Raw genomic sequence first — 21,280 nt, forward strand, 5'->3', positions numbered from 1 at the left:
AGATGAATGGATAAAGAAATTGTGCTACATATATATAATGGAATATTACTTAACCATAAAGAGAGATGAATCAGCATCAGTTGAACCAAGGTAGATGTTCCTCAGTTACGTTATGTTCAGACATGTCTGCCTCTTTGGGACTCCATGGACTGCAGCATGGCAGGCCTCCCTGTCCATCACCAACTCTTGGAGCTTGCTCAAACTCAGGTCTATCAAGTTGGTGATGCCACACAACAATCTCAACTTCTGTCATCCCCTTCTCCTCCTGCCTTCAAGCTTTCCCAGCACCAGGGTCTTTTCCAATGAATCATCTCTTCACATCAGGTGGCCAAAGTATTGGTCATCAACATCAGTCCTTCCAATGAACACCCAGGACTGATCTCCTTTAGGATGGACTGGTTGGGTCTCCTAGTAGTCCAAGGGACTCTCAAGAGCCTCCTCCAACACCACAGTTCAAAAGTATCAATTCTTCAGTGCTCAGCTTTCTTCATAGTTCAACTCTCACATCCATATATGACTACTGGAAAAGCCACAGCTTTTGAAAGACGGACCTTTGTTGGCAAAGTGGTATCTCTGCTTTTTAATATGCTGTCTAGGTTGGTCATAGCTTTTCTTCCAAGGAGTAAGCATCTTTTAATTTCATGGCTGCAGTCACCATCTGCAGTGATTCTGGAGCCCCAATAAATAAAGTCTGACACTGTTTCCATAGTTTCCTCACCTATTTGCCATGAAGCAATGGGACCAGATGCCATGATCTTAGTTTTCTGAATGTTGAGTTTTAAGCCAACATTTTCACTCTCCTCTTTCACTTTCATCAAGAAATGCTTTACTTTCTCTTTGCTTTCTGCCATATGGGTTGTGTCATCTGTATTTCTGAGGTTATTGATATTGCTCCCGGCAACCTTGATTCCAGCTTGTGTTTCATCCAGCCCAGCATTTCTCATGATATACTCTGCATATAAGTTAAATAAGCAGGGTGACAATATACAGCCTGGACGTACTCCCTTTCCTATTTGGAACCAGTTGTTGTTCCTGGTCCAGTTCTACCTGTTGCTTCCTGACCTGCATACAGGTTTCTCAAGAGGCAGGTCAGATGGTCTGGTTTTCCCATCTCTTGAAGAATTTTCCACAGTTTGCTGTGATCTGCAGAGTCAAACTGGAGAAGGAAATGGCAACCCACTCCAGTATTCTTGCTTGGAGAATCCATGGAGGGAGGAGCCTGGTGGGCTACAGTCCATGGGGTCACAAAGAGTCGGACACGACTGAGCGACTTCACTCACTCACTCACACAGTCAAAGGCTTTGGCGTAGTCAATAAAGCAGAAGTAGATGTTTTTCTGGAACTCTCTTGCTTTTCCAATGATCTAATGGATGTTGGCAATTTGATCTCTGGTTCTTCTGCCTTTTCTAAATCCAGCTTGAACATCTGCAAGTTCACGGTTCACATACTGTTGAAGTCTGGCTTGGAGAATTTTGGCATTATTTTGCTAGTGTGTGAAATGAGTGCAACTGTGCAGTAGTTTGAACATTCTTTGGAATTGCTTTTCTTTGGGATTGGAATGAAAATTGACCTTTTCCAGTCCTGTGGCCACTGCTGAGTTGTCCAATTTTGCTGATATATTGAGTGCAGCACTTTCACAGCATCACCTTTTAGGATTTGAAATAGCTCAACTGGAATTCCATCACCTTCACTAGCTTTGTTCGTAGTGATGCTTCCTAAGGCCCACTTGACTTCGCATTCTAGATTGTCTGGCTCTACATGAGTGATCACACCATTATGGTTATCTGGGTCATGAAGATCATTTTTGTATAGTTCTGTGTACTTTTTCTACCTCTTCTTAATATCTTCTGCTTCTGTTACATCCATACTATTTCTTTCTTTTATTGTGCCCATCTTTCCATGAAATGTTCCCTTGGTATCTCTAATTTTCTTGAAGAGATCTCTAGTCTTTCCCATTCTATTGTTTTCCTCTATTTCTTTGCATTGATCACTGAGGAAGGCTTTCTTATTTCTCCTTGCTATTCTTTGGAACTCTGCACTCAGATGGGTATTTCTTTCCTTTTCTCCTTTGCCTTTCACTTCTCTTCTCAGCTATTTATAAGGCCTCCTCAGACAACCATTTTGCCTTTTTGCATTTCTTTTTCTTGGGGATGGTCTTGATCACTGCCTCCTGTACAATGTCACAAACCTCCATCCATAGTTCTTCAGAGACTCTGTCTATCAGATCTAATCTCTTAATCTATTTGTCACTTCCACTGTATAATTGTAAGGGATTTGATTTATATCATACCTGATTGGTCTAGTGGTTTTCCCTACTTTCTTCAATGTAAGTCTGAATTTTGCAATAAAGATTTCATGATCTGAGCCACAGTCAGCTCCCAGTCTTGTTTTTGCTGACTGTATAGAGCTTCTCCATCTTTGGCTACAAAGAATATAATCAATCTGATTTCGGTATTGACCATCTGGTGATGTCCATGTGTAGAGTCTTCTGTTGTTGAAGAGGGTGTTCGCTATGACCAGTTCGTTCTCTTGGCAAAACTCTGTTAGTCTTTGCCCTGCTTCATTTTGTACCCAAGGCCAAATTTGCCTGTCATTCCAGGTATCTCTTGATTTCCTACTTTTGCATTCCAGTTCCCTAGAATGAAAAGGACATCTTTTTTTGGATGTTAGAATTTGCAACAATTTGCAAGAATTTTGAGAGTTAGAATTTTGTGAGAATTTTGGAGTTCTCTCAGGAGAAGATGACCACACATTCTTCTCCACCATCTTGCACCATGCACCAGATGATCCTAGAGCCTGTTATATAGAGTAAAGTAAGTCAGAAAGAGGAAAGTATCATATATGAACATGTACATACGGAATCCAGAAAATTGGTACTGATGAACCTATTTGCAGGGCAAGAATGGAGACAGAGATGTAGAGAACAAATTTGTGGACATAGCAAAGTAAGGTGAGGATGAAATGAATTGAGATAGTAGCATTGAAGTATGTACATTACCATGTGTAAAACAGATAGCTAGTGGGAAATTGCTGTACAACACAAGGAGCCCAGCCCAGTGCTCTGTGATGACCTATAGGATGGGGAGGAGACTCAAGAGGGAGGGGATATATGTATACTTATGGCTGATTCACATTGTTCTGTGGCAGAAACCAACACAACATTGTAGAGCAATTATCTTCCAATTAAAAGTAAACTTTTTTTTTTTTAATCTCTGAAGAAGAGTCAAAAGATATGCAACCACAAGAGAACTTACTCAACCAAATCTACCAAAACTCAGTAAGAATTGTGGATTTCCAGCCAGGATAAGCTGCCAGCCAATTCTAGATGAACTGGCAGCCAAATAACAGTGTCCATCTCTCCCAGCTTCTATCTGGAATCAGACATTGGTGAATATTGGCAATCTCATTTCCACAGTGCTGCAGAAAGCCTACACCAGTCATGTGGAAGCAGCTGGGTGGTGGTGCCTGTTCACCCACCCCCAACTCCCATGAATCAGGGAAGATTTGGGAGGCGTAGTAGTAAAGAGTGCTGGCCCCCAGCCCCACACAGCTCCTTACTACAGGAAAGCAGCCCCTGGGGCTTAGCAGCTGAGTGGCAGCTCCCAAACAGCAGTAAAAAATCCCTCATTTCCAAGAAGCTAGATAAGGGGGAAATGGCAAGAGAAGGGAGCTGTACAGAGAGGCAAGAATAAGATAACAAAGAATTCTGAAATTTCATATTATAGACACTGTTCTACTCTTTAAACATTAGAAGCCATAGGAAAAGCCTAACAAGGGGAATGACATTATTAGATTTATATGTGGAATGATTAGGTTATTCTGGAAGTAAAGATTGGTGGGAGAAGGTGAGAAGAGAAGTTAAGAAATCTGGTGAGAGGCTTGGATTAACGAACTAGGAAAAGGAAATGGATATAAGAAGAGTAGAGACAAAAAATATTTGTCCAGTGATTATGTATTTCATTGTCCATAGAGGTTCCCTGTAGAGGGAGAGTGGGGCACTCTGAGTTACTCTGGGGCCAGGCATAAACTGGGACTGCTCTGGCCACACTGAGGCATTCACTCTGCCAGAGCTTGGATAAGAGAAACCCCTGGCCTGCTTCTTTCTTTTGGTGATCCTTCCTAGCCTCACATTGTCTCAAATAATATCTATGTGCTAATTTATAAATGTTTCTCTAGAGCTCACATCTCTGCTCTAAATTCCATGTTCCTATATCCAATTTCCTATTTACTGTCTACAATCAGATATCTAATAGAGCTCCCAAACCTACCCAAACTTTAATTTTTAATGTTTCTCCCCAAATTCCCTCTCTATAGTCTTCCCCAACTCAGAAAAAAAGGAAATACTATCAATTTTCACGCAGAAACTCTGAATCCACTTTGATTCCTGCCTTTGCCTCAAACAGCACATTCAATCTGTCAGTGAATCCTGTTGGCTAAATCTTCAAAATACATCCAGAATTTGATCCCTTCTCTCACCTACACTATGATTACCACTCTTATCCAAGCTCCTACAATCTCGTGTTTGAATTCTTGCAATAAATTCCTAACTAGCTTCATCTTTGCTCCTTCCTTGCCTTCATCGCTACCTCTCTACAGGTTATTTTCAACACAGCAGCCAGAGTGATTCTGTCAAGAGGGAAATGATACTGTATTAATCATCTACTCAATGTTCTAGAGTAGCTCACAAAGCCCTATGTTCTCTATCCCTCAATCCCCAATTCTAGCTCCTACTATCTTTGTCATTGCGTGTTCTGCATGAGTTGCCCAATCTGCTTGCCGTTTCTCAAAATTCAAGACCATTAACATGTGCTTACTCTCTGCTTAACATTTCAGATAACAGCATACCTCTTGCCTTCACCTTTCAGTTCTTTGCATAAATGCCAACTTTCCAATGAAGTCTTCCTTGACTATTCCATTCAAAATAGCAAAACTCATCCCATCTCTCTTTCACACACAGACAAACCCCTTTTTGTTTTCTTTATCTTCAAGGCATTCATCTTTATCTTTTATGATTCATGAGACCACAGTCTAGTCACAAGAGAAGGAATTTCTATGCATATTGTTTTGCACTCTACCCTCAGTACTGAGTGCCTAAGAAGAAACAAGTGAATGAGTGAGTGAATGAAAGACGGGTTCACGATCATTTCCAAGCTTCTGGCTTATACATCTGGATGGATGATGATGTCAAGACAAAGACTGATAAAAGAATTGAAAAATAGGATTCTATTCTTTAAAATAAGATAAAACCATATGTCATTTTATAGAAATGTCAACTTCATTGAGGTTAATAATGTTAACAGGTAATTTTAAAGAAAGCAAGGATAATGTTTAGTCCTAGAAATTTATTATTTAATATTGTTAATAGTTTAACAAAGCTGGCAAAAATTAAACTATTTCTTTTTCTGAGAGGACATATGATAAAACCTAACATCTATATAGTCATATTATCCAAGAAAACTATCAAGCTTTATTTTATAAAGTAATGAGCTTATTTTCCACTATAAATCATATAAAATATTTAATATGCCTTGACACCTACTCCCATCCTGCAGGTATGAGACAACGTTGAACAAGTGACCATATGGGGTCAGTTACAGAAGAGGACAAACACACATCCCTGAGTGAATAGCTTCTCTCTCTTGTGGAACACACACAGTTCTGAAGAAACTTCACAACAACAGTCCTCTTTATAAGAACATATATATATATATAGATGCTTATTTTGAGAATTTAAAAGTAAGCAAAGTTTTTAATGTGCCTCTATATTAACAGTAAAAAGGAAAAAGTTCTTAGTTACACCATCAGCTTGGCAATTTCTGTTTGGAACTATAAAATTATTTTTCCTCTTTGTGTACATCTTTGGTAGCAGACTCTATTGATGTAGTTATAATATTCTAGGAGAGCAAGTGATTTAAGGAAAATCATAAAACTGCCCCAATAACCTTTTCTAAAGAGGACACTTAGATATTTTTCTTTAGGTATACATGTATGGAATTTTTCCAGGGGAGGGTGAAATTCATTAAGAAGTAAGGCTACGAGGAATTTCAATTTTTATACGGCCAAACAAAATCAAGATCTTCCCAATTTTATTCAGCATAATACTTGGTCTTAATAAAGTAAAATTTGTAGAGTACTGATGCAAATGGATTCTTCTATACTGATGGGGATAATTAGAGTACAAGAGCTTCACAGGCTAGACATTCTAAGGCAGCCTTTTATCAAAGCAGTCACTCTACCTCAGTCTGACAGTTAACAACATATGATCTGATAAACAAATACTTTCACACAGAACAAAAGTGCCATTAAAGGCCAAAACTGTCAACACAAATTCCATTCTTGCAAAAGAAAAAAATACATAAACTGTTGATCACCTCTGGTTGTCTTAACTAGCATGAAGGTTGTCATGGAAACGTTTCTGCGAAGTTCACAGTGATGAAACACAAACACTTCCAGTTTAATTGCTATTAGGGTTAGCATACCAGAGTTTATTTATACTCAGTGTGCATTACGACAAAATGTAATAGAAATAAAGCGTATAATGATCTAGCATAACAAAGCCAACATTTTCTTTTAAAAAATTAAATGAAAATTAAATTCAATGGCAGTTTAAACTTTTTCCCAGAAAAAAAAATAATAAATTCCCAATTTCCTAAAATACCTACCCTGATATCTTTGTATTTTTTTTTCTGTAGTACATGATTTATAAAAATATTTCTGTATTTTTACTTCTATAGCATGTGATTTACCAAAACACTTACTTTTCACACTAAAAATCAACACACAAAATATATTAAGATAAAAATCCCAGAATGGCAGAAATTTAAATATTCTCAGCTACTTTTTCATATTAAGATTATGCAATTACTAATGTTTAACTAGGAATTTGTTTCTAGGGATGGTTTGCCTAGAAATTTTCTTTCTCCTAACTGCTTCCTTAAAAAAAAAAAGAAAATATATAAAAATACTGAGGAAAAATAACAGTATAGGCATGGTTACAAAAATACATGGAATCATATTAAACATATGCTTAATAGGGTGGCTTTTGAATAGCAAATCTTTCTGATGTGTTCTAGAGATAGATTTTGCCCTAAAAGTTTGAACAAAGTTTTCTTTTTCCCTCAAGAGAAGTGTTTGGGTTTCATTTTACCACATTTTCATCACACTTAAAGAATATTCTTTAAGACAAAAATAATTTTAACTTTTTAAATTAAATACCCAATATGTACCCAAAAGTAAAATAATTGTGAGGTACAAGAGAAGAATAAGATAGTTCAAAACTTTATTTCTAGTTAATGACAGAAAAGTAAAGGACTCCCCTGGTGGCTCAGTGTAATAAGAATCCACCTGCCAATGCAGGGAACATGGATTCTATCCCTGGTCCAGAAAGATTCCACATACTGCAGAGCAATTAAGCCCATATGCCACAATTACCAAAGTCCACACTCTACAACCCGTGCTCTGTAACAATAGAAGGCACCGCCATGAGAAGACCCACATGACTATAAACAGTAGCCCCCTCTCCCAACTAGAGAAAAACTGCAGTGAAGACCCAGCACTGCCCAAAATATATACATAAGAGTAAAAAAGTATATATATATGCTGCTGCTGCTGCTAAATCACTTCAGTCATGTCCGACTCTGTGTGACCCCAGAGACGGCAGCCCACCAGGCTTCCCCATCCCTGGGATTGTCCAGGCAAGAACACTGGAGTGGGTTTGCTTGCTTCTTTTGTCTGAAATACCTTAGATCTCTGACTGCCAGAATCTTTTCTTCTTGACTTGGGTATGTTGGAGATATCACATCTTCCACTCTGATTTGTCCTTTTCATTCAGGAATGTGGGGAGGAAGCTGAATACTCAGTTGGCTAGAGTTACAGAGGAAGAAGATATCTTAGCTATATCACAGATAATCAGTATGTTAGCCCCTGGACAATTCTGACTCAAAGCCCAATGGCAGACTTTGTTTTGACTGGTAAGTAACTTGAGGCTAAAAAATTATATTTTAAAAAATTATGGTAAAATTGCACTTTGGCTACTCATGTGTTTTTAGAATATTTTAGGTAAGTATCGTTTAATTTAATGATGGATAACTACAAGTCATGTGATATTACTTTTTCTGTGAAAACTTAGAAGCCTATGCCTGTTCATTTCTTTTTTTACTACTGTTTGCTGCTAGGGAGTATAGGCTGAACTTCATAATTTAAACTTCACTGTATTTTACTTTATGTTATTCTCTAATTGCTTTCTATATCTTTACTTTTATATATATATGGAGAAGGCAATGGCACCCCACTCCAGTACTTTTGCCTGGAAAATCCCACGGACGGAGGAGCCTGGTAGGCTGCAGTCCATGGGGTCGCTAGAGTAAGACACGGTTGAGCGACTTCACTTTCACTTTTCACTGCGATATAGCTAAACAGCCAATAATGTGTCACTAGGGCAAAGATGCACAAACAAGTTGATATCTATTGTATCACCAGGTCACAACAGTGTGCAAGCAACACACACAACATAATACTATTATCCTGGTTCACGAAAAAAAAAAAACATAGAACTTTCAGTTAAAACCTCTGGATTTTTAGTCAGGGTTTTTCCACTAAATATCTAGGCTCAGTAATGAATGCTGAGCAGTGTTATTCCTAAGATATCTTCTTCCTCTGTAACTCTAGCCAACTGAGTATTCAACTTCCTCCCCACATTCCTGAATGAAAAGGACAAATCAGAGTGGAAGATGTGATATCTCCAACATACCCAAGTCAAGAAGAAAAGATTCTGGCAGTCAGAGATCTAAGGTATTTCAGACAAAAGAAGCACAGAATGTTTTGTTTGTTTGTTTTAATGTCCTAAAAAGAAATGGAGAGTATGAAAATGGACATAAGGCTAAGCAGCTAGGAAGAAAGAAGCTATTTCAAAATACTGGAGAACTTTACGCTATTGTGATTCTGTTTGGTTGTTTAAAAATTCTGAATTTCCCCAGAAGACTTTTAACTGGGTTTCCATTATCAGAAAGCATTTATTGAATGTCTAATTGCACGAAATGCTACACAAAGATATTTACATAGTGATAGTCCTTGGCCACCTCATGCGAACAGTTGAGTCACTGGAAAAGACACTGATGCTGGTTAAGATCGAGGGCAGCAGGAGAAAGAGGTGAAAGAGGATGAGACGGCTGGATGGCATCACCAATTCAATGGATATGAACTTGGGCAAACTCCGGAAGATGGTGAGGGACAGGGAGCCTGGCATGCTTGGATCACATGGATCACATGTGTCCATGGATCACAAAGGGTTGGACACGACTTGGCAAGTGAACAGCAAAAGTCCTTGAATTCCTGGGCTTTTAAAATCTAGATCAAACAACACTAAAATGGCATGTTCAGGACACTATAGACAATAGACTAAATATCTTTTGTCAAGAAATTTTTTAAAATTCAAGTTTTGGAGTGTTCAGATCCCTGACTAGTGACTAATTTGAGGGTAAATAGAAACTTTCAGAACTAATTTAATAAAAAATAAAGTTTTAAAAGTACATTAATAATAGGATATCTATACTGAAAATGTAAGGCCAAGGCTAAGAATCTGCTTCTTAAATAAGAGATGAGTCATTCTGGGGGAGAAAGGACCTTTGCAAGAATTCAGTAATTTACAAGAGTGTTAGTAGTTTAAATTAGGATAAGAGGTGGTGACCTGACATTGAATTCCCTGCTTTTAATGGCTACATCTTCTTCATTTCAGGATAATACTGAGCCATGATCAACCACAGATGATCATGTTAACTAAAGTAGGAGAAATGCATTGATTAGTAATTGAGGTTTAGTTGCACATTAAAAAAGAGGTCTTTTGTTAATTCTGACAGTTAAATAGTAATTATTATTGGAATACCCTTAAAATTTATAAGATATTAAGAAGCAAACAAAGCGCAAGAGAATTTAATCTACCACATACAAATTTCTGATCCTTATTCAATCTATTTTAATCATTAATTCAATGGTCTGTCCCTAATTTTTGAGTATACACAAATAACTATGTCCTGCATCTATCTATTTTCATTGTCAAATTCAGTATAAATTTTCTATCATTATTGTTTCTTATTCACAATATATTCAGTAAGAACTATGTTCTGTGTATTTCTCTATTTCCTTTATTTATTTTTATTTTCTAATACTGACTACAAATGTACAGCTACTTTGATACATCAAACAAGGAGTACTCTGGGAAAAGGAAGAGGGAAAGGAATAGTAAGAGAAATCTGATTTTAAATTGTTTTTAAATTGCAATAAAGTTATAGGTAGGCTTGTGCTCGAGCATTTCTGAGTACAACATCCATTTATTTCCATGAAGTTGAAGAAAACAATAAATGTTTTAGATAAAGACAGAATTTACAAACTGGAAAAAAAAAATCTGTCTTTTGCATGCGCTAGCTTGATGCAATCACTTCTTTTATAATTCATCAATCCAATGCCTTTTTAGTCTCTTTATATTCTCTGGATACCAAAACAAAAAGGGAAAGTTCTGACATTATACGCAGTTATTCACTGACAAGTAAAGTTAATTACTGATGAGTTTATCCCTTCTGAATTCTATATTTTTATTTATCATTACAGAATAGGTCTTTCCCACCCAAAATAAACATTAGGCATTGCAGCAGGCAGACTCTAAGGTGGCCCATAATGATCTCCATCATCTGGTACTGGTATTCATGTCTATAAGACATACATAATCCCATCCTCTTGAGTGTGGGAAAGACTAGTGATATAATTTTTAATGAAGGAGATACACCAAAAGTGATGAGATAACACCACCATGATTATATTACATAAGACTGTAACTCCCATCATCCTTATAGACTATCTCTACAGACCTTCTCCTTTGTTGACTTTGATAAAGCAGACTTTCCTATGCAGAGACCTACATGGCAAGAAACTGAGGGCTGTCTCCAGTCAATAGTCAGCAAAGAACGGAGGCCCTCAGTCCAAAAATCACAAGGAATTGGATTCTGCCAAAACCATTTAAGATTAGAAGTAGATCTTTTCCCAGATGAACCTTGGCATGAGACTACAGCTCTGACTGACACTGTGACTACAGTTTGTGAGGGACACTGAAGCAGAGTACCCAGCTAAGGCATGCCCAGATTCCTGAGTCAAAGAAACTATGTATGAAATGATTAGTCATCTCATAGTAATTTGATTTTTGTGGTAATTTGTTATCCAACTATAGATACCTCATACAGGCATCAACAAAAATTAAAGAGATTTGGGGAGAGGGAAGTAGAAGCATCTAAAAGACCAAGTTGAAGAGTAAACCACAGAATTATTTTGGTTTAATCATTTCAAGATGACATGGGTAGGAATACATGATCTATAATGTCTTCCTCCACATAGCTCCCATCCAGAATACAATTACCACCTGAATACTAGACAGCTGCCAAAGGGCTGGACTTTTTCAAAACAAAATTATGTACGTCCCTTCATGACCAGATTATTCTAAAAGTCTATCATTTATTTCACTTTAATACATAGCCATGTGTCACTATAAGAATGGTACAGGTTAATATACTATTTAATCATGACTGCTGACCAGTTTTAGTTGCTAAACTAAAGATTTAAGTCAAAATAATATTCCGGCAACATCAGTTAAGGGAGAGAGGCTTTTATAAAGACTTCTATATTGTTACATTTCATGAGAATAAAGGCATTTAAGAAGAGTATACACTAATCTCACCATGACTATGCATTTGTGCACACACGCATCCACATAAATTTATCCACATAAATTCATACTGAGTATGTGTGCTATTATGTGCTTGAATATTTGCATAAATATACCTATCAGGTCTCTATGCATTATTCAAAACTCAGGTCAAGTGTTCATACCCTCTGTACTTTTTTTCCTGAAGCTTATATTAGAACAGATCATTCCCATAGGTTGCTGGTTATAATGCTTAATTCACTTAATCTGCATTATGATCATGCACACACACACACACACACACACACACACACACACACATGCATCCCCACTACATTTTGTCTCCTTGAGAGCAATACTAAGTACTCTTCATCTTTAAATTCTTAAAGACATAGCACAGTATCTTCCTTGCCTGCAGAGATTGCTTTTTTTTTTTTTTAAGGAATCCATATGAAATTCAAATAAATAGTTATTTCTCCTTATTAATCCCTTTAAAAAGTTATGTTCTTCACTAGAACCAAGTTATCTTTTGTTAGATATGCACAATTTTCATAGTACATATGAAAGTGAAAGTCACTCAGTCATGTCCAACCCTTTGTGACCCCATGGACTATACTGTCCATGGAATTATCCAGGCCAGAACACTGGAGTGGGTAGCCTTTCCCTTCTTCAGGGGATATTCCCAACCAAGGGATCAAACCCAGGTATCCCACAAATGAGTGTTTTGTGGAATAGTGTGATGGGCATGTGCCCAAACTGGCCTATTATCAACCTAAGACCAAGAGAGGGAATCCCTCAATTGGAAAATCTACTCTAAAATTAAAAAGTGGTTAGGCTTTCTTTGGGTAGGAGGACCATCTTGTGGGAAGGAAGGGCAAGAATTCTGACTCACTGAACACCAGGGACCCCGCTATGGTGAGGCTTTATAGTCAAGAGCAACAGTGCACGTGCATACTTACTGTCGTCTGACTCTTGGCAACCCCATGAACTGAACCTGACAGGCTCCTCTGTCCGTGAAAATTTTCAGGCAAGAATGGACTGACTGAAAGAGTGGAGTGTTTACTACTTTCTCCAGGGGCTCTTACCCACCCAGGGATCGTTTGCAGGTGGATCCTTTACTGTCCAAGCCACCAGGGACGCCCCCAACCATCAGGAAACAGACTGATGCTTCTGCTCTGAAGCTGCGTTGAACAGGACAGCCACACTCTTACCTCACCGACTCTTATTATATCACTTGGCCTTGGACAAAGAAAGATAAAACACAGTCTGTAACCACGAAGATCTCAAAGTCTATTGGAAAGCAGATCTATAACAACAGATTGTGTCAAGTTATGACATAGATTAAACAGAATCCTTTGCGAACTGAGAAATGGCAACACACTAATACAACCAAATAAATAAATATCCCAATATTAAAAGAAATCCCAGGAAGCTTAGGAATCCGCCCTAAAAAAGAATTTAAAATTTAAAACTAAATTATGGAATGATTTTAACAAAAGCATCACGATTTGATCCCCATGATTAGAATAAAAGCCAATTGCTTTCGACAGGCTACTTAGTGTATTATCACTTTTAAATCCACGCATGGATAGTATTTAACATGAAAATGACCCCAGGTTTATTAGAACAGCACAATTAAGTTTGTAGTTAGGTGTGAGGGAGGACAGGCTGTGTTAAGCAAATCACAGTATTCTTTTCCTTACAAGCCTACCTCCTCCCCAGGGCCAAACAATGTATCTCCAAACCACCACTTTGGCTGTGGTTGGAAGATATATTTACATTATGCAAATTTTACAGGCAAACACACACACACACACACATATACACGATGAGATAAAAATGGGAGAGAAGCCCATAAAAGGAAAATCAAGTCAAAAATATTTTGATAAATCAGCTCCTAAGCATATATGCTCATTTTGTAAATTCTCCCATAATTTCATACAGAAGACTAATTTCATCTTGTCAAAAAGTCTTTTAATGTATGTAAACTTCCCAGAAGCATGGATTCTGTTATAGCTTAACATAATGTCAAAAATCTGTTTAATAAGAAAATGCTGTGTATGGCAGAAGACTCAAATACTTACTTTACAAGGATTTTTAAAAAATGTTCTACAAACATTTATGTACTTCAGAATAAACACAAGACCTTTATCAAACTTTTGCATTTCATACTGAACATTTTGTTTATACACAAAGCGGAGAGAAGTATCAAAGTTGTCTATTTAAAATTTATAAATGTGTAATCTGCAACTAGTCACAGAGAACCAGATTATGTTCAAACAAGCTACTGACACATTAGCAAACATTACACCATAAAAAAATCAATATATGGTGGTAAAATCTCTTATAATTAAAATATATTTTACTAAATAAATGATAAATACATAACAGTTGGCTTTTTGTATTTGTATTTTCATTAATTAAAAAACAATATTTTTATTGCTATGCAATATATGTAGCTGACCACATAAAAAGTGGTAAAACCTGGGAAATATCTGTTTATTATAAAATTTCCAGTGGCTTGTTAATTTCTTATTTTGACTGTAAACTGTACTTTATCGCAATTCAATACTGCCAGCTTCAAAATAAATCAGAATAAGAAGAGGCAAGTAAACTTGTGGAAAAATCAAGAAATATAAAACATTAATCACAGTGTTGTTCATTACACTTGCTGGAAACATACAAGTGAGTCACTTTTGCATAAAATTTATAACTGATGAGTACCACACCACTCCTTAATAATTGTGTATAATTCAAATGCTACCTATACTACAGCATATAAAAAGCTTTAGATCTACTAAGCTTTCATGCTGATCCATCAACTTAGAAAATGTTTGTAAAAATTTTTAAAATGCAGTGTAAACATTTCAGCCCTGAACCTTCTTTCTATGCCTTTGAACCTTCTCTTTCATGTGCAGTACCTGAAGGCCCACTGAGAATAGCTGCTGAAAGCCCCAAAGATTGGTAAAACAGAATTTCTGACTCAGGAAATAAAGATCAGCTGAATAGGATTCCCATACGGCAATCCAGATCAATGGAAAAGCAAGCCCAGAAATTTACAGTATCTATCCTAGACAGTACAACATGAAGGTTGTGTTTCATTGCTGGTAACAAAACTCCCAGTGGCCAAGGGAAAAAAAAAAAAAGGAGATACAAAAATTGTAGATCCAGTAATGAGGAACTACACTTTATTTTGACATTTTGCTTTAAGTGGAATTAAAAACACTGCCTTTATTTGGCGTCACTGATATGGTAAACAATTCCTGCAACCAAACTATTGCATTCTGCTGAAACAACTAAAACAGTAAGGAGACACGGATTAGTTTTAGGGAAAATCTTTACACATTTCCAGCAACTATCATCTTAGATGGTGATGGTTTCATATGCTTTATGCCAAGAAAAATAATGATTTACTTCGCTTGTGAAGAAAAACTCAGAATACACCTATAAATAATTTAAAAACAAATTATAAAACCCGGAACAGTTTATTACAATACTCTTAAATTCTGATGTACTGAATAATCCATGTGGAACAAGAATTGCCTCTACAATACTGGTACTGGGTGGCACTCCAGTTGATATTTCAGTTCCTTAAATAGCATACACTACCTCATAAGGCAATCCTTTCCCTTTTTGGACATGCCATTATTCTCAGCATATCTGGAACTGAGTAATTTGCATCTGTTTGGTCCTATTCTGACTACTGTGCTACATACATTCCCTGTTCTACATAACTATTCTCTAAAATATTGTGTACCATCGGCTTTCCCCGTCTCTTTGCTGCTGCTGCTGCTGCTAAGTCGCTTCAGTCGTGTTCCACTCCGTGTGACCCCATAGACGGCAGCCCACCAGGCTCCCCCGTCCCTGGGATTCTCCAGGCAAGAACACTGGAGTGGGTTGCCATTTCCTTCTCCGATGCATGAAAGTGAAAAGTGAAAGTGAAGTCACTCAGTTGTGTCCAACTCTTCCCGACCCCATGGACTGCAGCCTACCAGGCTCCTCTGCCCATGGGGTTTTCCAGGCAAGAGAACTGGAGTGGGTTGCCATTGCCTTCTCCACCCCTTCTCTTTAACTCTGCATTAAACAACCCAGTTCCTTACTCCAGTATTCCTGCAACATTGTTTCCCAATTCTTTGAAACTATGTTTATCTCCAGACACAACTTCAGTTTTAGTTAAAGAGTGACATTCAAAATTTAATACAGTACTACACATAGGTTTCGGATAAGGCAATGGCAACCCACTCCAGTATTCTTGCCTGGAAAATCCCATGGACAGAGGAGCCTAGTAGGCTGCAGTCCATGGGGTCGTGAAGAGTCAGACACGACTAAGCAACTTCACTTTCACTTTTCACTTTCATGCATCAGAGAAGAAATGGCAACCCACTCCAGTGTTCTTGCCTGGAGAATCCCAGGGACAGGGGAGCCTGGTGGGCTGCCGTCTATGGGGTCGCACAGAGTCGGACATGACTGAAGCGACGCAGCAGCAGCACAGATAGGTTTACCCATTTCACAACATTCTCTGCATCTCATCTAGCCACCATGTTTTTGTGGGTTTGCATTAGATTTCTACAGTAAAGACCCATATATTCATTGACCACTAGAACTCTTCTCTTGGATTTCTCAAACTCAGAATGTCCAAAATTGAATTTATCCTCTCCCTGACCCTTCACTTCTCCACTTCATCACACTCCAAATACACATCCACCTCACAATTTTCCTACACAGTATCAGTGTCTAGGCTAGAAATGCTTAATCTTCGAGCACTCAATCCACCTCCTTCGCCTTGTATCACCCAATTCCATCAAATCTACCATTCAATTGAAGAGTCTGGGCTCTAAGACAAACTGCTGGAGCCTAAATCATTGCTCTGCCCTAAGCAGTTGTGTGGCCTTAACAAGTAACTTAGCTTCTCTGTGACTCAGTTTCCCCATTTTAAAAATGTTAATAAGATAATTTGCCTCATAAGGCTGCTGTAAGGACTAAATTAAATCATATACCCAACGTGCTTAGTAAAATGATCAGTCCACAGCTCATAATGCACAGCAAATATTAGTTGCTATTATAATCATTATCACTGCCTTACCATCTCTCACATTATCATTCTCATCACTGCTTATTGTTTAGTTCAGGTCCTTCACTGTTTTTCATCTACATTATTGTTGGAGCTTCAAACTGTTGTCTCTGCTTCCCTTCTTGTAATACTCTTTTTTATATAACTTTGATCATGCCATCTCCTAGTTCCAAATGCTTTGATGGTTTACTATCACTCTTAGGTTAAAGGCACATTATTGAATGTGATATACAAAACTCTAGGTAAGATGGTAAATTTCTCTAGCCACATTTATCAGCTCTGTTCTCCTAGCACATGATGCTTGAGCCACAGTGATTTATCACCTCTGTTCTTCTAGCATGTGATGTCTGAGCCACATCTGATCAACTGTAATTTGCTCACAATCAGAGATTCTCAATCCTTTTTTTTTTTTTTTTTTTTTGGTGTGTTACTAAAAGTGGCCAAAATTCTCGAAGATTCTGCTCCTCACCCACCTAAATATCCCATCTTGTGAATGCTTATCTTCCAAAAGAAAAGGACTAAACAATAGGAGATATCATTATACAGGAATGTTTTCATGGGTGGTGTACCTGTCTGCTTTAGCAAGAATGATATTTTTTAGTCACTAGGTCATGTCCAATTCTTTTATGGCCTCTAGACTGTAGCCCACCAGGCTCCTCTGTCCATGGGATTTCCCAGGCAAGAATGCTGAAGTGGGTCACCATTTCCTTCTCCAGGGGATCTTCCTGACTCAGGAATCAAACTTGTGTCTCCTGCATTGGCAGGTGAATTCTTTACCACTGAGCCACCAGGCGAGTCCAGCAAGAATGATACAGACTGGTTTTATTCAAAGTACGGCTGAAAAATCAGCAGCATCAACATCACCTGGGAGCTTGTCAAAACTTAACTATCAGACCCCACACTGATGTACTGAATTGCACGATACTGGATGCTTGGGCCTGGTGCACTGGGACGACCCAGAGGGATGGTATGGGGAGGGAGGAGGGAGGAGGGTTCAGAATGGGGAACACATGTATACCTGTGGCGGATTCATTTTGATATTTGGCAAAACTAATACAATTATGTAAAGTTTAAAAATAAAATAAAAAAAAATAAAGTTCTTAAAAGAAGAAAAAAAAAGAATTTCTGTGGATGGGGCCCAGGGATCTCTTTTGTAATAAGCTCTTCAGATTCCTACATTTGAGAAGTTCTGATGAAAATCATGCATGGTTTGTTTTTCACTCATGATTTACCAACAATAAGGCATGCAAGAGCTAAAAGCTACTACTGATACAAGTATGAATTAACACTGAAGGATACAATCCTGAAAAAATAAGATGATGAATCTATACTAATCATTTATAATTCAGACACAAGACAGCAGCAAACACCATGACCAATTTAAGAGAGTCCAACTGATATACTGATAAAACATTCAAGAAAATACTGGTAATTCCAGCCGCCTGTTTGTTGAGCATGAGCAGTTAGAGCTTTACAACTTATCAGTATTTCATTGCACTTCAATTTCTGATGAAATACTAATATCTTGTAGCAGACTCTAGTAATGGGTTGCATTTTGGCAATGTTATATATATTTTAGTAAGCTTTAATATCCAACTTAGACTACTAGTAAATATGAGCTACAGCCCACGGGGTCGCAAAGAGTCGGTCATGACTGAGCGACTAAGCACAACACAAGTAGTCCTTAATTGTTCTTCAAAGTAAAAACCTATGCAAATTTTTTCACTCATAAGAATGGAAGAATGGATTTGCATTTGGGGATTAATTTAATTCTAAAATGGACTGTCCTTGCCAATCAGGAGATGACCAACCACTTTGTCATTATTGCTTGAAAGAACCAGAAAAGCCCTCATTTTCAACACTGGTACATGAAACAATCTGCCAGTAACAATTCAGAGTTTTCTTCTGGGAAGCCTCTCCTGTCCCCACTCACCCATTCTGTGGCAGCAGTCCCTTCTCTGTCTACCTCTAACATGCTGTGCCAACCTCTATAACTGTACTTACTGTGTAGTGAAAAATCTGTTAATTTTTGTGCCTGTCAAGATCTTCTCAAAGCTTGATTCTGCCTAGGTAAAGACAGGAGTAGTCAAAAAAATTCTTGGCTGATATATAACCAGTCATTTACTATACCTGTCTATTCTTAGCTTCCTCACATACTTTTTATATCTTCAGTCATTCTGAAAACCATTAATTTTTCCCATTTTTAAAATCATGCTTTAATGATGACAAATTTCACACAGAATAAGAAATTATGCATAAGGGCAGTATGAGGGGCATAAATTCTCTATTAATTCATTCATAATCTAGAATGAGAGCACAGTTTCTATTAAAACTTCACATTATTTTTTGCCATTCTTATTCATAAATGTTACAAAACATTCAACCACTGTGAATCCAAGAAACAGCAGGTGGAAATATGGTAAAGGCTATGGTAGAAACACAACTAGAGTGGGAATTAAAAGATCCAGGTACTAACCTCAGCTTGACTAACAAATACTAGAACCCGATGCTAGGAAAGATTGAAGGCAAAAGGAGAAGTGGTGACAGAGGACGAGTGGTTAGATAGCATCACCGACTCAATGGACATGAATTTGAGCAAGCTCTGGGATATAGTGGAGGACTGAGGAGCCTGGCGTGCTGCAGCCCATTGGGTTGCAAAGAGTTGGACCCAATTTAACAACTGAAGAACAGCAACAAGAAACTATCCTAATTTATCAAGACCTCAGATTCTCCAATTCTAAAATACAAATTTGAAGTAATCCATGGGATATAATGAAAGCACTTGTCCCAGAGGTGGCTATAAAGATCAAAAAAGTAATGCAAATAATGTATATTGTAAACATTCCTAACAGCATTCACTATTATAATCATGTAACAACAAATAAGGGACTATAGGGCTATGCAAAACAGAATCATTTGTTAAATCAAAGTAAAAATTTTCTCGTGAAACATCAAAATCATTTTCAACTGCCAGGTTTAGAGAGTTATTTAGACACAGGCTCTTACTAAAGATTCTGCAATCAACTCTGAATACTTGCCATGTAAAAAAAAATAAAAAAAAACCTGGGATGGGAGAGGGGAGGTGTTATCCCAGCTTCACAGGGATAGTCCCTAAAGGATAATCTTAAATTGAGACATAGGGAGGCATGAGTGCCCTTGAAGGAGCCAAGACAAAATGTCAAAGGCTTGAGGAGGAGATAATTCTCTTGTGAAGACAACCCCTCACCAAATCCTCGTCACCTTCCATCAAATCACTCTTCTTTCACATGAATTGTTAACCATAGTTACCCTATGCATTTAAAATTTAATCTCATATATCTTACTATTATTTTTTCTTACTGTATACTGTATTTTCTTACCCAACGTTCAACCTCTATTCTTTGTGTCACATTTTTATTCAATTAACTCTTACCCCTAATTTCCAGAGTTCTAATACTAATCTTTTTTCCCCTATTGCTCTCATTTACAGCTATAATTTTAAGTACCTTGAGAGCTACCATTTTAAACGTCTTAGATGTTTTCAAATTTTTACTCTGACTTTTGATTTTAATAATATTCTAGTCTTCTTAAACATTTTCCCCTTTGTCATTTTTGCTTCAATTTATTTATTATTTACGATACCCATTTTTAGGGCCAGCAAAATGTTAAGTCCAGAAAAGAGCCTAAAGAAAGTTCTTATAAGGTATGGTAGTTCTTATAAGGTATAAAGTTCTTATGGTATAAGTTCTTATAAGGTTCTTAGAAGGTATGGCAGCTTTCATTTTTGCAACTTCTTCTGCCACTCTGATTCCCCAAAAGATTCACTGGCCTAGTCCTCTCCAAAAGATCTTTAGCTCCCATGGGACAAAGCCCACTAATCACTCCCCACAGAGCCACAAGGCTTACTCGGCAAATGACATCTGGATTTGCTCCAATGATGTTGTTAGTTAACTTTTCATGTTATCCAGGCTTTATGCAAGCTATTCTGTGTCTTTTAAAAATCCTAACTCCAAAATATGTAACAAACAGTATTTGGGTCATTATAAACTAAAAGACACGAGGAGCCATTACAACCAGAGGGATAATATGAAAATAAGTGTTTGATTACTATGTTATAGAACCTACTAGAGAGAGAATGGCATTGAAACATGTATAATATCATATATGAAACGAGTCACCAGTCCAGGTTCGATGCACGATATTGGATGCTTGGGGCTGGTGCACTGGGACGACCCAGAGGGATGGTACAGGGAGGGAGGAGGGAGGAGGGTTCAGGATGGGGAACACATGTATACCTGTGGTGGACTCATGTTGATATATGGCAAAACCAATACAATATTGTAAAGTTAAAAAATACAATTAAATTAAATTAAAAAAAAGAAAAACGCCATCATTCCTTCAATAAATATACATTAAGCAACTACCCTGTGCCTATACTCTGGAAGACACTGATATAGCAAGGAAAAAAAGAAAATAAGAAAATCCCTATATCAGAAATATGGACAGTTAACACATATTTCAAAAGACCATATTGCATTAGCCAA

At 37.5% G+C, this 21,280-nt stretch overlaps 1 protein-coding gene across 10 annotated transcripts in view; it reads right to left on the reverse strand.

Moving 5' to 3' along the window:
• Positions 1 to 21,280, reverse strand: part of FOXP2 (forkhead box P2) — a 661,296-nt gene that overhangs the window by 601,210 nt on the left and 38,806 nt on the right. The window contains exon 3 of one of the 10 annotated variants that reach the window (XM_044946652.2): positions 12,776 to 12,925. The exons of the other annotated variants lie outside the window; for them this stretch is intronic. The gene's annotated coding sequence lies outside the window, so the exon portion shown is untranslated. The remainder of the gene's footprint in view (positions 1 to 12,775; positions 12,926 to 21,280) is intronic. 10 annotated transcript variants of the gene reach the window in all.

Source organism: Bubalus bubalis, chromosome 8 (genome assembly GCF_019923935.1).
Source record: "Bubalus bubalis isolate 160015118507 breed Murrah chromosome 8, NDDB_SH_1, whole genome shotgun sequence".
In the NCBI taxonomy this organism is placed as follows: domain Eukaryota; kingdom Metazoa; phylum Chordata; class Mammalia; order Artiodactyla; family Bovidae; genus Bubalus; species Bubalus bubalis.